The 15864-nt window shown below is 36.3% G+C and overlaps 2 non-coding genes across 2 annotated transcripts; both read right to left on the bottom strand.

Moving 5' to 3' along the window:
* Window positions 1-993: 993 nt before the first annotated feature.
* LOC112713719 (small nucleolar RNA R71) lies at window positions 994-1100 on the bottom strand. The gene has a single exon (XR_003158689.1). It is a non-coding gene; the product is annotated as a small nucleolar RNA R71 (small nucleolar RNA).
* A 7436-nt stretch (window positions 1101-8536) lies between these two features.
* LOC112714127 (small nucleolar RNA R71) lies at window positions 8537-8640 on the bottom strand. Its single transcript, XR_003159083.1, has one exon. It is a non-coding gene; the product is annotated as a small nucleolar RNA R71 (small nucleolar RNA).
* Window positions 8641-15864: the final 7224 nt, after the last annotated feature.

Below are 15864 nucleotides of genomic sequence, written 5' to 3' on the forward strand. Positions count from 1 at the left end.
AGGTATTACTTAGTACGACCCGGTGCACCTGCCGGTTAGTTTGTGGGTTGTAAAATACCGCACCAAGTTTTTGGCGCTGTTGCCAGGGATTGACGGTGATTAACAACTATCAGTTGTTTGAATGCTTAGATTAGGCGTTTTAGTTTTAATTTTATTTAAATTTTATTAAAAAATTTTCAAAAAAATATTTAATAAATAAAAATATAGCACTAATATTTTTTCTTAATTTCTGAATTTAAGTTTGGTGTTACCTAGTTGTTTTTATTTTATTTTTTTTATTTAATTTTTTTCTTGTTATTCTCAATTTTTTTCTTTAATTACACTCTTATTTTTGAAATTAATTTATTTATTTTAATTAGTATTTTTTTATTTTTTTTTACACAAGTTACCTCACTGGGAATTCTCTGCACTCTGACGTAGAGATTCCCATTCTTTCTTGTTTTCTGTTTGTTTATGCGCAGGAACAGAGACAAAGAACATCTCTTAGACTTTGATCCTGAACCTGAAAGGACTTTCAGGCGGCTTTTACAACAAGCAACACGCTACAAGGCTGCAAAATTCACTATGGATCCTAATGATGCTAATAATGCCAATGTGGCAAACCCGAATGGGAATGAACAACAAAGGAGAGTACTTGGCTCTTTTTCCATTCCTACAGCAGATCTGTATGGAAAAAGCATTGTGGTGCCTCCTATAGCTGTGAACAACTTTGAGTTGAAGCCACAACTAGTCACCCTGGTGCAACAAAATTGCCAGTATCATGGTCTTCCCCACAAAGACCCAAATAAATTTATTTTCAATTTTCTGCAGATTTGTGATACTGTGAAGACAATTAGAGTGAACCCAGAGGTGTACAAACTCATGCTCTTCCCGTTTGCTCTGAGGGATGGAGCAAAGCTATGGCTAGATTCTCAACCCAATGGGAGTTTGAATACTTGGAACAAGGTGGTTACTGAGTTTCTCACTAAATTTTTCCCACCAAAGAAGCTGACTAAGCTTAGGGTGGAGGTTCATACCTTCAAACAGAAGGATGGTGAAACTCTGTATGAAGCTTGGGAGAGATACAAGCTACTGACTAGGCAATGCCCTCCGGACATGTTCTCCAAATGGACTCAACTAGATATCTTTTATGAAGGCTTGGGTGAAATGTCCAAGATGTGCTTAGACAATTCTGCAGGAGGTTCATTGCACAAGAAGAAGATACTGGAGGAGACTATTGAGCTTATTGAATTGGTTGCCAGCAACCAATATTTATACTCATCTAATAGGAATCCTGTGAACTCTGAGGCTCCTCAGAAGAAGGGTGTCATGGAAGTAGAAGCTCTTAATGCTATTCTTGCTCAGAACAAGCTTATGTCTCAGCAAATAAATCTACTTACTCAACACATGAGTGACATGCAAGTCTCAGCTGTCAACACCCAAAATCCACCTCAAGAGGTCCCTTATGACATGGCAAGAAATTTAGTGCAAAAGGATAACTATGATTATGCTCAATCCTCTTCCGAACAGGTCAATTACATGGGGAGTGGCTCTAGAAATCCCAATAATGACCCATATTCCCAGACATACAATCAAGGATAGAGAAATCACCCAAATTTTGGGTGGAGAGACCAACCTCAGAGGCCTCAGAATTTCAACAATAATCCTTAGGGCGGCTTCCAACAGAACAATTACAATAACCGCCAATCTCAGCCTCAGCAGGCTAACTCTAAATCCAAGGAAGATTCTAATTGAGAGATGATGAGAAGTTTTATGCAGGAAACCAGAACCTCCATTAGAAACTTGGAAGTGCAAATAGACCAGCTGAGCAAGCAAATACCTGAGAGGTCTGCAAGTACATTTCCAGGTGATACAGTGGTGAACCCAAGAGAAGACTGCAAGGTTATTCAATTGAGAAGTGGTACAACAGCTGGCTCTGAGACAAGGACCAATGAAGAGCTAGTTGAAAAGAAAGCTCCAGAGGAGAAAAAGGAAAAAATGGAGCACGCACCTCCAAAGCATGCAGACAACCCATTCCCTAACTCTCTAGACACGTATCCTGCATTGCCAAAGGCTCCTGAATACAAGCCAAAAATGACATATCCTCAGAGACTTCAGAAGGCTTCCAAAGAAAAGCAGTTCTCTAAATTTTTAGATGTCTTCAAGAAGCTACAGATCAACATTCCCTTTGCAGAGGCTCTTGAGCAAATGCCTCTCTATGCTAAATTTATGAAAGAACTGTTGACCCATAAGAGGAATTGGAAGGAACAAGAAACAGTGGTATTAACCAAGGAATGCAGTGCCATTATTCAACACAACCTTCCTAAGAAGATGCCAGATCCAGGGAGCTTTGTAATTTCTTGCACCATTGGAGATGTCACCATTCAGAGATCTTTATGTGACCTTGGAGCTAGCATCAATCTCATGCCACTTTTAGTGATGAAAAAGCTTCAAATTGAGGAGGTAAAACCCACTCGTATTTCTCTTCAACTTGCTGATCTTTCTATTAAATTACCTGTGGGTGTTGTTGAGGATTTACTTGTTAAAGTAGGACCATTCATCTTTCCTATTGATTTTGTTATATTAGACATGGAAGAGGAGGTAAAATCCTCTATTATACTTGGTAGACCCTTTTTAGCTACAAGTAGGGCTCTGATTGATGTACAAAATGGTGAATTGAACCTGAAGGTCAATGAAGAACAGGTGGCCCTTCATGTTTTTGAAGCTCTCAAGCACTCTAATAATTCTGAAGGGTGTATGAAAATAGATGTTATTGAACCACTTGTTCAAGAGGTACTGAAAGCTGAGGTGCTTGATGACATTCTGGATCCTATCTCTGAGTATGAATTAGTTGAAATTGATAATTCACCACCCAAAAAGGCTATGGTTCACACGCCTAAAGCAGAGGAAGAAGCCCCCAAACTTGAGCTTAAATCCTTACCTCCTTCTCTGAAATATGTGTTCTTGGGTGAGAATGACTCATATCCAGTGATTATTAGCTCTTCCCTGAAGCCTGAAGAGGAAGACGCGCTTATTTCAGTGCTCAAGAGCCATAAAATAGCTCTTGGGTGGACCATTAGTGACTTGAAGGGGATTAGTCCAACCAAGTGTATGCACAAGATCCTCCTTGAAGATGATGCTAAACTAGTTGTGCAACCACAAAGGAGACTCAATCCAACCATGAAAGAGGTGGTCCAAAAAGAGGTAATAAAACTATGGGAAGCAGGAATTATTTACCCAATTTCTGAAAGTCCTTGGGTAAGTCCTGTGCAGGTAGTTCCCAAGAAAGGAGGGATGACAGTGATCAAGAATGAAAAGAATGAGCTTATTCTCACAAGAACAGTCACAGGATGGAGAATGTGTATAGACTACAGGAGGCTCAACACTGCTACAAGGAAGGATCATTTCCCCTTGTCTTTCATTGATCAAATGCTTGAGAGGTTAGCTGGTCATGCATTTTATTGCTTTCTAGATGGATACTCTGGATATAACCAAATTGCAGTGGACCCTCAAGATCAAGAGAAGACAGCATTCACATGCCTCTTTGGAGTATTTGCCTACAGAAGAATGCCTTTTGGACTTTGTAATGCTCTAGCAACTTTTCAGAGGTGTATGCTTTCAATTTTTTCTGATATGGTTGAAAGGTTTATTGAGGTATTTATGGATGACTTTTCTGTTTTTGGTAATTCTTTTGAATCCTGCCTTAAGCATTTGTCTCTTGTCTTGAAACGGTGTCAAAAATCAAACCTTGTTTTAAATTGGGAAAAATGTCATTTTATGGTTATAGAAGGTATTGTTCTTGGACACCAGATTTCAAGGGAATTGAGGTTGATAGAGCAAAGGTGGAGGTAATTGAAAAATTACCACCACCAACTAATGTTAAGGCAGTCAGGAGTTTCTTGGGTCATACAGGATTTTATAGAAGATTTATAAAGGATTTTTCTAAAATTTCTAAACCTCTAAGAAACCTGTTGGTTGCTGATGTTCCTTTTGTCTTTAATTCTGATTGTTTGCATGCTTTTGAAACTCTGAAAGCAAACCTTACCTCTGCTCCCATTATAGCTCCCCCTGACTGGGATCTACCATTTAAATTAATGTGTGATGCTAGTGACTTTGCTATAGGAGCTATTTTAGGACAGAGGCATGGTAAGCTTGTACATGTCATTTACTATGCCAGTCGTGTGTTAAATGATGCCCAAAAGAATTACACAACTACAGAAAAGGAATTATTATCTATTGTGTATGCTGTTGATAAGTTTAGGTCCTATTTACTTGGTTCTAAGGTTATTATTTATACTAATCATGCTACTTTGAAGTAACTTCTAACCAAATAGGATTCTAAACCAAGATTAATCAGATGGGTGTTGCTCCTTCAGGAGTTTGATATTGAGATAAAAGACAAGAAAGGGTCAGAGAATCAAGTAGCTGACCATCTTTCCAGAATTGAGCCTGAAGCAGGAGTACAACCACCCACAGCTGTGACTGAGACATTTTTGGATGAGCAATTTTTCCTCATTCAGCAGGCACCATGGTTTGCAGACATTGCAAATTATATGGCCATTGATGAGTGGATAATTTATACGCTTTTTGGCATTGTTTTTAGGTAGTTTTTAGTAAGATCTAGCTACTTTTAGGGATGTTTTCATTAGTTTTTATGCTAAATTCACATTTCTGGACTTTACTATGAGTTTGTGTGTTTTTCTGTAGTTTCAGGTATTTTCTGGCTGAAATTGAGGGACCTGAGCAAAACTCTGATAAGAAGGTTGACAAAGGACAGCTGATGTTGTTGGATTCTGACCTCCCTGCACTCAAAATGGATTTTCTAGAGTTACAGAACTTCAAATGGCGCGCTCTCAACAGCGTTGGAAAGTAGACATCCAGAGCTTTCCAGCAATATATAATAGTTCATACTTTATTCGAGATTTTGACAACGTAAACTGGCGCTCAACGCCAATTTCATGCTGTATTCTGTAGTCAAACGCCAGAAACACGTCACGAACCAGAGTTGAACGCCAAAAACACGTTACAACTTGGCGTTCAACTCCAAAAGAAGTCTCTGCACGTGTAAAACTCAAGCTCAGCCCAAGCACACACCAAGTGGGCCCGAGAAGTAGATTTCTGCATCAATTACTTACTTCTGTAAACCCTAGTAGCTAGTCTAGTATAAATAGGACATTTTACTATTGTATTAGACATCTTTGGTCTCAGTTTTATTCCATTATTCATCTTAGGAGACTATTGATCATTCATGGGGGCTGGCCATTCGGCCATGCCTGGACCTTCATCACTTATGTATTTTCAACGGTAGAGTTTCTACACACACCATAGATTAAGGGTGTGGAGCTCTGTTGTACCTCAAGTTTTAATGCAATTACTACTATTTTCTATTCAATTCAGTTTATTCCTATTCTAAGATATTCGTTGCACTTCACCATGACGAATGTGATGATCCGTGACACTCATCATCATTCTCACCTATGAACGCGTGACTGACAACCACTTCCGTTCTACCTTAGACCGAACACATATCTCTTGGATTCCTTAATCAGAATCTTCGTGGTATAAGCTAGAATTAATGGCGGCATTCATGAGAATCCAAAAAGTCTAAACCTTGTCTGTGGTATTCCGAGTAGGATTTAGGGATTGAATGACTGTGACGAGCTTCAAACTCGCGATTGTTGGGCGTGATGACAAACGCAAAAGAATCAATGGATTCTATTCCGGCATGATCGAGAACCGACAGATGATTAGCCGTGCTGTGACAGAGCATTTGGACCTTTTTCACTGAGAGGATGGGATGTAGCCATTGACAACGGTGAGGCCCTACATACAGCTTGCCATGGAAAGGAGTAAGAAGGATTGGAAGTAAGAAAGCAGTATGTTGCAGAGATCAAAAAGGAACACAGCATCTCCATATACTTATCTGAAATTCCTACCAATGATTTACATAAGTATTTCTATCTTTATTTTCTGTTTATTTATTATTACTATTCAAAAACTCCATAACCATATATTATCCGCCTAATTGAGATTTACAAGATGACCATAGCTTGCTTCATACCAACAATCTCTGTGGGATCGACCCTTACTCACGTAAGGTTTATTACTTGGACGACCCAGTGCACTTGCTGGTTAGTTGTGCGAGGTTGTGAAGAAAGTGCTGAGCTATAAACGCGCATACCAAGTTGAATGCCATTATTAGAGATCACAATTTCGTACACCAAGTTTTTGGCGCCGTTGCTGGGGATTGTTCGAGTTTGGACAACTGACGGTTCATCTTGTTGCTCAGATTAGGCAATTTTCTTTTTGTTTTGTTTTCAAAAATTTTCCAAAAAAAATTTAATTAAAAATAAATCATTCTATGGCTTCAGAATTTTTAAGAATGGATTCTAGAGTTTTATGAAGTATGTTGAATCCTAGCTGGCTGTAAAGCCATATCCAAATCCTTTTGGAATGAGACTTCAACTAATCACCTCAATGCATGAAATGCCATCCTAAAGCTGGCTGGCTATTAAGCCATGTCCAACCCTTGGATTGGAGCTTTAGGCTAACATTGAAAGATTCCTTGAATTCTTCTTAAAAATTTTGAATTTCTTATTTTCTTTTTCCTATATATTTTTCGAAAATAATAAAAGAAAATACAAAAAATTCATAAAATCATAAAAACCAAAAATATTTTGTGATTCTTGTTTGAGTCTTGTGTCATGTTTTAAGTTTGGTGTCAATTGCATATTCATCTTGTTCTTGCATTTTTCGAAAATTCGTGCATTCATAGTGTTCTTCATGATCTTCAAGTTGTTCTTGGTAAGTCTTCTTGTTTGATCTTTAAATTTTCTTGTTTTGTGTTGTATGATGTTTTTTATGTGCATTTTTGCATTCATAGTGTCTAAACATGAAAGATTTCTAAGTTTGGTGTCTTGCATGTTTTCTTTGCATAAAATTTTTTTCAAAAATATGTTCTTGATGTTCATCATGATCTTCAAAGTGTTCTTGGTGTTCATCTTGACATTCATAGTGTTCTTGCATGCATCATGTGTTTTGATCCAAAATTTTCATGTTTTGGGTCATAATTGTGTTTTTGTCACTCATCATTAAAAATTAAAAAATTATCTTTTCCTTTTTTCTCTCAAAATTTCAAAAATTTAAGTTGACTTAGTCAAAAAATTTTTAAAATTAGTTATTTCTTGTAAGTCAAGTCAAATTTTCAATTTTTAAAAAATCTTATCTTTTCAAAACTTTTTCAAAAAAATCAAATATTTTTCATTTTTCTTACTATTTTTCGAAAATTTTAATTTAATTTTTCAAAATATTTTTCTTATTTTATTTCAAATTTTCGAAACTTAACTAACAAGTAATGTGATTGATTAAAAAATTTGAAGTTTGTTACTTTATTGTTAAGAAAGGTTTAATCTTTAAATTCTAGAATCATATCTTTTAGTTTCTTGTTAGTCAAGTAATTAATTTTAAATTTTAAAAATTAAATCTTTTCCAACCATATCTTTTTAATCATATCTTTTTATCATATATTTTTCAAAATTTTATCTTTTTCAAAAATTTGATTTCAAAATATCTTCTTATCTTCTTATCTTTTCAAATTTGATTTTCAAATCTTTTTCAACTAACTAATTGATTTTTCTGTTTGTTTCTTATCTTTTTCAAAACCACCTAACTACTTTTCCCTCTCTAATTTTTGAAAATTTCTCCTTACTTTTCAAAATTCTTTTAATTAATTAATTGCTTTAAATTTTAATTTTAATTTTATTTCACCTTTAATTTTCAAAAATCATTAACTCCTTTTCAAAAATTATTTTCGAAAACTTTTCTCTCTCATCTTATTCTATTTATTTATTCATTTACTAACACTTCTCTTCATCTCAAATCTCTGCTCCTATCCTCACCCTTGTGTTTGGATTATTCATTCTTCTTCACTCTTATTCCCTTTCTTCTTCTACTAACATAAAGGAATCTCTATACTGTGACATAGAGGATTCCTCTTCCTTTTCTGTTCTCTTCTTTCTCATATGAGCAGGAACAAGAAAAAAGGCAGTCTTGTTGAAGCTGCTCCTGAACCTGAAAAGACTCTGAAGATGAAACTAAGAGAGCTAAATTACAACAACCCAGAGATAACCTTACTGAAATTTTCGAACAAGAAAAGGATATGGCAGCCGAACCCAACAACAATAATGCAAGGAGGATACTTGGTGATTATACTACACCTACTTCCAAGTTTGATGGAAGAAGTATCTTAATTCTTGCCATTAGAGCAAATAATTTTGAGCTGAAACCTCAATTAGTTGCTCTAATGCAACAGAACTGCAAGTTTCATGGACTTCCATCACAAGATCCCTACCAGTTTTCAACTGAGTTCTTGCAGATTTGTGAGACTGTTAAGACTAATGGAGTAGATCCTGAAGTCTACATGCTCATGCTTTTCCCTTTTTCTGTAAGAGACATAGCTAGAACATGGTTGGACTCACAACATAAAGATAGCATGAACTCTTGGGATAAGCTGGTCACGGCCTTCTTGGTTAAGTTCTTTCCTCCTCAAAAGCTGAGCAAGCTTAGAGTAGATGTTCAGACCTTCAAGCAAAAAGATGGTGAATCCCTCTATGAAGCTTGGGAAAGATACAAGCAAATGACCAAAAATTGTCCTTCTGACATGTTTTTAGAGTGGACCATGATAGATATATTCTATTATGGTCTATCTAAGTTCTCTAAGATGTCACTGGACCATTCTGCAGGTGAATCCATTCACCTAAAGAAAACGCCTGCAGAAGCTCAGGAACTTATTGAAATGGTTGCAAATAACCAATTCATGTACACTTCTGAGAGGAATTTCGTGAATAATGGGATGCCTCAGAGGAAGGGAGTTCTTGAAATTGATGCTCTGAATGCCATATTGGCTCAGAACAAAATGTTGACTCAGCAAGTCAACATGATTTCTCAAAGTCTGAATGGATGGCAAAATGCATCCAACAGTACTAAAGAGGCATCTTCTGAAGAAGAGGCCTATGATCCTGAAAACCCTGCAATGGCAGAGGTAAATTACATGGGGGAAGCCTTTGGCAACACCTATAATCCCTCATGGAGAAATCATCCAAATTTCTCATGGAAGGATCAACAAAAGCCTCAACAACGCTTTAATAATGGTGGAAGAAATAGGTTTAGCAATAGCAAACCTTTTCCATCATCTTCTCAGCAACAGACAGAGACTTCTGAGCAGAGCACCTCTAACTTAGCAAACATAGTCTCTGATCTGTCTAAGGCCACTTTAAGTTTCATGAGTGAAACAAGGTCCTCCATCAGAAATTTGGAGGCACAAGTGGGCCAGCTGAGTAAGAAAGTCACTGAAACTCCTCCTAGTACTCTCCCAAGCAATACTGAAGAGAATCCAAAAAGAGAGTGCAAGGCCATTGACATAATCAACATGGCCAAACCTAGAGAGGAAGGAGAGGACGTGAATCCCAATGAGGAAGACCTCAGGGGACGTCTCTCAAGCAATAAGAAGTTCCTTATTGAGGACTTTTAAACCTCCTTCTGCCATTCATGAGCTCTGAAAACTATTCTTCCTCTGAAGAGGATGAAGATGTAACTGGAGAGCAAGTTGCTCAATATCTAGGAGCTATCATGAAGCTGAATGCCAAGTTGTTTGGTAATGAGACTTGGGAAGGTGAACCTCCCTTGCTCATTGGTGAACTAAATACATGGGTTCAGCAAACTTTACCTCAAAAGAAACAAGATCCTGGTAAATTCTTAATACCCTATAACATAGGCACCATGACCTTTGAAAAGGCTCTGTGTGACCTAGGGTCAGGCATAAATCTTATGCCACTCTCTGTAATGGAGAAGTTGGGGATCATTGAGGTACAGCCTGCCATATTTTCATTGCAAATGGTATACAAGTCAGTAAGACAAGCTTATGAATTGGTAGAGGACGTGTTGGTAAAGGTTGAAGGCCTTTACATCCCTTCTGATTTCATAATCTTAGACACTAGGAAGGAGGAGGATGAATGCATCATCCTTGGAAGACCCTTTCTAGCCACAGCAGGAGCTGTGATAGATGTTAACATAGGAGAATTAGTCCTTCAATTGAATGGGGACTACCTTGTGTTTAAGACCTAAGGGTGTTCTTCTGTAAACATGGAGAGGAAGCATGAAAAGCTTCTCTCGGTACAGAGTCAAACAAAGCCCACACCATCAAACTCTAAGTTTGGTCTTGGGAGGCCACAGCCAAACACTAAGTTTGGTGTTAAATTCCCACATCTAAACTCTAAGTTTGGTGTTGGGAGTCTACAACATTGACCTGATCACCTGTGTGGCTCTGATGAGCGGATAATTTATACGCTTTTTGGCATTGTTTTTAGGTAGTTTTTAGTAAGTTCAAGCTACTTTTAGGGGTGTTTTCATTAGTTTTTATGTTAAATTCACATTTCTGGACTTTACTATGATTTTGTGTGTTTTTCTATGATTTCAGGTAATTTCTGGCTGAAATTGAGGGACTTGAGCAAAACTCTGATGAGGAGGCTAACAAAGGACTGCTGATGTTGTTGGAATCTGACCTCCCTGCACTCAAAATGGATTTTCTGGAGCTACAGAACTCCAAATGGCGCGCTCTCAACGGCGTTGAAAAGTAGACATCCAGCGATTTCCAGCAATATATAATATTCCATACTTTATTCGGGAATTGACGACGTAAACTGGCGCTCAACGCCAGTTCCATGTTTCTGTCTGGAGTTAAACGCCAGAAACACGTCACAACCCGGAGTTGAATGCCCAAAACACGTTATAACTTGGCGTTCAACTCCAAGAGAAGCCTCAACTCGTGGATAGATCAAGCTCAGCCCAAACATACACCAAGTGGGCCCCAGAAGTGGATTTATACATCAATTACTTACTCATGTAAACCCTAGTAGCTAGTTTAGTATAAATAATACTTTTTACTAGTGTATTAGTCATCTTTTGGCCATTCGGTATTTTGATCATTCAGGGGGGCTGGCCTCTCGGCCATGCCTGAACCTTTCACTAATGTATTTTCAACGGTGGAGTTTCTACACACCATAGATTAAGGGTGTGGAGCTCTGCTGTACCTCAAGTTTCAATACAATTACTATTATCTTCTATTCAATTCTCTTTTATTCTTATTCCAAGATATACTTTGCACTTCAACTTGATGAATGTGATGATCCGTGACACTCATCATCATTCTCACCTATGAACGCACTGACTGACAACCACTTCCGTTCTACCTTAGGGCGGACGCATATCTCTTAGATTCTTCAACAGAATCTTTGTGGTATAAGATATATAGATGGCGGCATTCATGGGAATCCGGAAAGTCTAACCTTGTTTGTGGTATTCCGAGTAGGATTCCGAGAATCTGGAAAGTCTAACCTTGTCTGTGGTTTTCCGAGTAAGATTCCGGTATTGAATGACTGTGACGAGCTTCAAACTCCTGAAGGCTGGGCGTTAGTGACAGACGCAAAAGAATCAATGGATTCTATTCCAACCTAATTGAGAACCGACAGATGATTAGCCGTGCTGTGACAGAGCATTTGGACCATTTTCACTGAGAGGATGGGGTGTAGCCATTGTCAAGGGTGATGCCTCCAAACGATTAGCCGTGCAGTGACAGCGCATAGGACCATTTTCCCGAGAGGATGAAAAGTAGCCATTGATGACGGTGATGCCCTACATACAGCTTGCCATGGAAAAGGAGTAGGAAGGATTGGATGAATGTAATAAGAAAATAGAGATTCGAGAGGATTTTAGCATCTCCACACGCCTATCTGAAATCCCCACCATTAATTTACATAAGTATTTCTATCCTATTATTTTATTTATCTTTATTTTCTATTTATTCCATTAATCAAATTTAAACCAATAATCCAATTATACTTGAATCCGCCTGACTGAGATTTACAAGGTGACCATAGCTTGCTTCATACCAACAATCTCTGTGGGATCGACCCTTACTCACGTAAGGTATTACTTGGATGACCCAGTACACTTGCTGGTTAAGTTGAACGTAGTTGTGATCACATATGCCAAAGAGCCATTAAATAAATCTCATGCAAATACAAAGAGGGCAATCACAATTTCGTCCACCAAGTTTTTGGCGCCGTTGCCGAGGATTGTTCGAGTATGGACAACTAACGGTTCGTCTTCTTGCTCAGATTAGGTAATTTTCTTTTCAAAAAGTTTTCAAAAAAATTTTCAAAAATTTTTTCTTTATTTTCGTTTTTCTAAAGAAAAATTTTCGGAAAAAAAAGAAAATAATAAAAACCAAAAATATTTTGAGTTTCTTGTTTGAGTCTTGAGTCAATTTATAAGTTTGGTGTCAATTGCATGTTTTAAAAAAAATTTTACAATTTTCGAAAATTTCATGCATTCATAATGTTCTTCATGATCTTCAAGTTGTTCTTGGTAAGTCTTCTTGTTTGATCTTGATGTTTTCTTATTTTGCATCTTTTGTTGTTTTTCATGTGCATTTTTGCATTCATATTATCTAAGCATTAAATATTTCTAAGTTTGGTGTCTTGCATGTTTTCTTTGCATTAAAATTTTTTTCAAAAATATGTTCTTGATGTTCATCATGATCTTCAAAGTGTTCTTGGTATTCATCTTGACATTCATAGTGTTCTTGCATGCATTATGAGTTTTGATTCATAATTTTCATGTTGTGAGTCATTTTTAGTGTTTTTCTCTCTCATAAAAAAAATTCAAAAATAAAAAAAAAATAAAAATAATAAATATCTTATCTTTTTAAAATCTTTTTCAAAAATCATATCTTTTCCATTTTTTATCATATTCGAAAATTTCAAAAATGTTTTTCAAAATATTTTCAAAATCTTTTTCTTATCTTTATATCATATTTTCGAAAATCACATCATCAATTAATGTTTTGATTCAAAAATTTCAAGTTTGTTACTTTCTTGTTAAGAAAGATTCAAACTTTAAGTTCTAGAATCATATCTTGTGATTTCTTGTGAGTCAAGTCATTAATTATGATTTTAAAATTCAAATCTTTTTCAAAACTAATTTCAATTATATCTTTTTAAAAAACCATATCTTTTAAAATCATATCTTTTCAAAAAAATATCTTTTCAATCTTATCTTTTCAAAAATCATATCTTTTTATCATATCTTTTATATCATATCTTTTTCAAAATTTTATCTTTTTCAAAAATTTGATTTTAAAATATCTTAACTAACTTCTTATCTTCTTGTCTTTTCAAATTTGATTTTAATATCTTTTTCAACTAACTAATTAACTTTTTGTTTGTTTCTTATCTTTTTCAAAATCTCCTAACTACTTTTTCCTCTCTAATTTTCGAAAATACCTCCATCTTTTTCAAAAATTCTTTTTAATTAATTAATTATTTCAAATTTTAATTTTATTTTATTTTATTTTATTTTTCGAAAATTACTATCCCTTTTTCAAAATTTATTTTTCGAATTTCTATCCCTCTCACCTCCTTCTATTTATTTTATTTATTTACTAACACTTCTCTTCATCCTAAAATTCGAACCCCCCTCTCTCTGAGTTCGAATTTTCCTCTTCTCCTTCCTATTCTTCCTCTTTTCTACTCACATAAAGGAACCTCTATATCTGTACAAAGAGGATCCCTATTATTATTTTCTGTTCCCTTCTTTTTCATATGAGCAGGAGCAAGGACAAGAACATTCTTATTGAAGCAGATCCTGAACCTGAAAGGACTCTGAAGAGGAAGTCAAAAGAAACTAAAAATCAACAATTCAGAGAAACCTCAAAAAAAAAAAAGAAAAAAAAGAAAAAAAGAAGAAGAAAAAGGAAGACAAAAAGCTTCCACCTCCAAGTCATGGGAGATGGAGAGATTCATCTCAAGGGTCCATAGCTCAGTAGAAGAGCATTTGACTGCACATCAAGAGAACATGAGGAATTCCCTCATCAAGAAATTTCTGAGATACCTCAGGGGATACATTTTCCTCCACATAATTAATTGAAGCACCAAAATCACTAGGGAGGAGCAACAAAGACAAGGAAGAGACATAGAAGAGCTCAAGGACATCAATGGTCCTTCAAGAAGGCGCCACCCTCACTAAGGTGGACTCATTCCTTGTTCTTAAATTTTTTTCTACTTTTCATTTTTTTTGTTATATGTTTATCGATGTTTGTGTCTTTATTACATGATCATTAGTATTTAGTAACTATGTCTTGAGGCTATGAATAATTCCATGAATCCTTCACCTCTCTTAAATGAAAAATGTTTTTTATTCAAAAGAACAAAAAGTACATAAATTTTGAAAATTGTCCTTGAATTTAATTTAATTATATTGATGTGGTGACAATACTTTTTGTTTTCTGAATGAATGCTTAAACAGTGCATATTTTTGATATTGTTGTTTATGAATGTTAAAATTGTTGGCTCTTGAAAGAATGATGAACAAAGAGAAATGTTATTGATGATCTGAAAAATCATGAAATTAATTCTTGAAGCAAGAAAAAGCAGTGAAAAAGCAAAGGCTTGCAAAAAAAAAATTGGCAAAAAAAAATAGAAAGAAAAAGAAAAAGCAAGCAGAAAAAGCCAATAGCCTTTAAAACCAAAAGGCAAGGGTAAAAAGGATCCAAGGCTTTGAGCATCAATGGATAGGAGGGCCCAAGGAAATAAAATCCAGGCCTAAGCGGCTAAATCAAGCTGTCCCTAACCATGTGCTTGTGTCATGAAGGTCCAAGTGAAAAGCTTGAGACTGAGTGGTTAAAGTCGTGATCCAAAGTAAAAAGAGTGTGCTTAAGAGCTCTGGACACCTCTAACTGGGGACTCTAGCAAAGCTGAGTCACAATCTGAAAAGGTTCACCCAGTCATGTGTCTGTGGCATTTATGTATCCGGTGGTAATACTTGAAAACAAAGTGCTTAGGGCCACGGCCAAGACTCATAAGTAGCTGTGTTCAAGAATCAACATACTTAACTAGGAGAATCAATAACACAATCCGAAATTCTAAGTTCCTAGAGAAGCCAATCATTCTAAATTTCAAGGGAAAAAGTGAGATGCCAAAACTGTTCAGAAGCAAAAAGCTACAAGTCCCGCTCATCTAATTATAATTAATATTCATTGATATTCTGGAATTTATAGTATATTCTCTTCTTTTTATCCTATTTTTTTTTCAGTTGCTTGGGGACAAGCAACAATTTAAGTTTGGTGTTGTGATGATCGGATAATTTATACGCTTTTTGGCATTGTTTTTAGGTAGTTTTTAGTAAGTTCAAGCTACTTTTAGGGATGTTTTCATTAGTTTTTATGTTAAATTCACATTTCTGGACTTTACTATGAGTTTGTGTGTTTTTCTGTGATTTCAGGTAATTTCTGGCTGAAATTGAGGGACTTGAGCAAAACTCTGATGAGGAGGCTGACAAAGGACTGCTGATGCTGTTGGAATCTGACCTCCCTGCACTCGAAATGGATTTTCTGGAGCTACAGAAGTCCAAATGGCGCGCTCTCAACGGCGTTGGAAATTAGACATCCAGAGCTTTCCAGCAATATATAATAGTCCATACTTTATTCGGGAATTGACGACGTAAACTGGCGCTCAACGCCAGTTCCATGTTGCTGTCTGGAGTGAAACGCTAGAAACACGTCACAACCCGGAGTTGAACGCCCAAAACACGTTATAACTTGGCGTTCAACTCCAAGAGAAGCCTCAGCTCGTGGATAGATCAAGCTCAGCCCAAACATACACCAAGTGGGCCCCAGAAGTGGATTTATGCATCAATTACTTACTCATGTAAACCCTAGTAGCTAGTTTAGTATAAATAAGACTTTTTACTAGTGTATTAGTCATCTTTTGGCCATTCGGTCTTTTGATCATTCAGGGGGGCTGGCCTCTCGGCCATGCCTGAACCTTTCAC

This window comes from Arachis hypogaea, chromosome 9, assembly GCF_003086295.3.
Source record: "Arachis hypogaea cultivar Tifrunner chromosome 9, arahy.Tifrunner.gnm2.J5K5, whole genome shotgun sequence".
Taxonomy (NCBI): domain Eukaryota; kingdom Viridiplantae; phylum Streptophyta; class Magnoliopsida; order Fabales; family Fabaceae; genus Arachis; species Arachis hypogaea.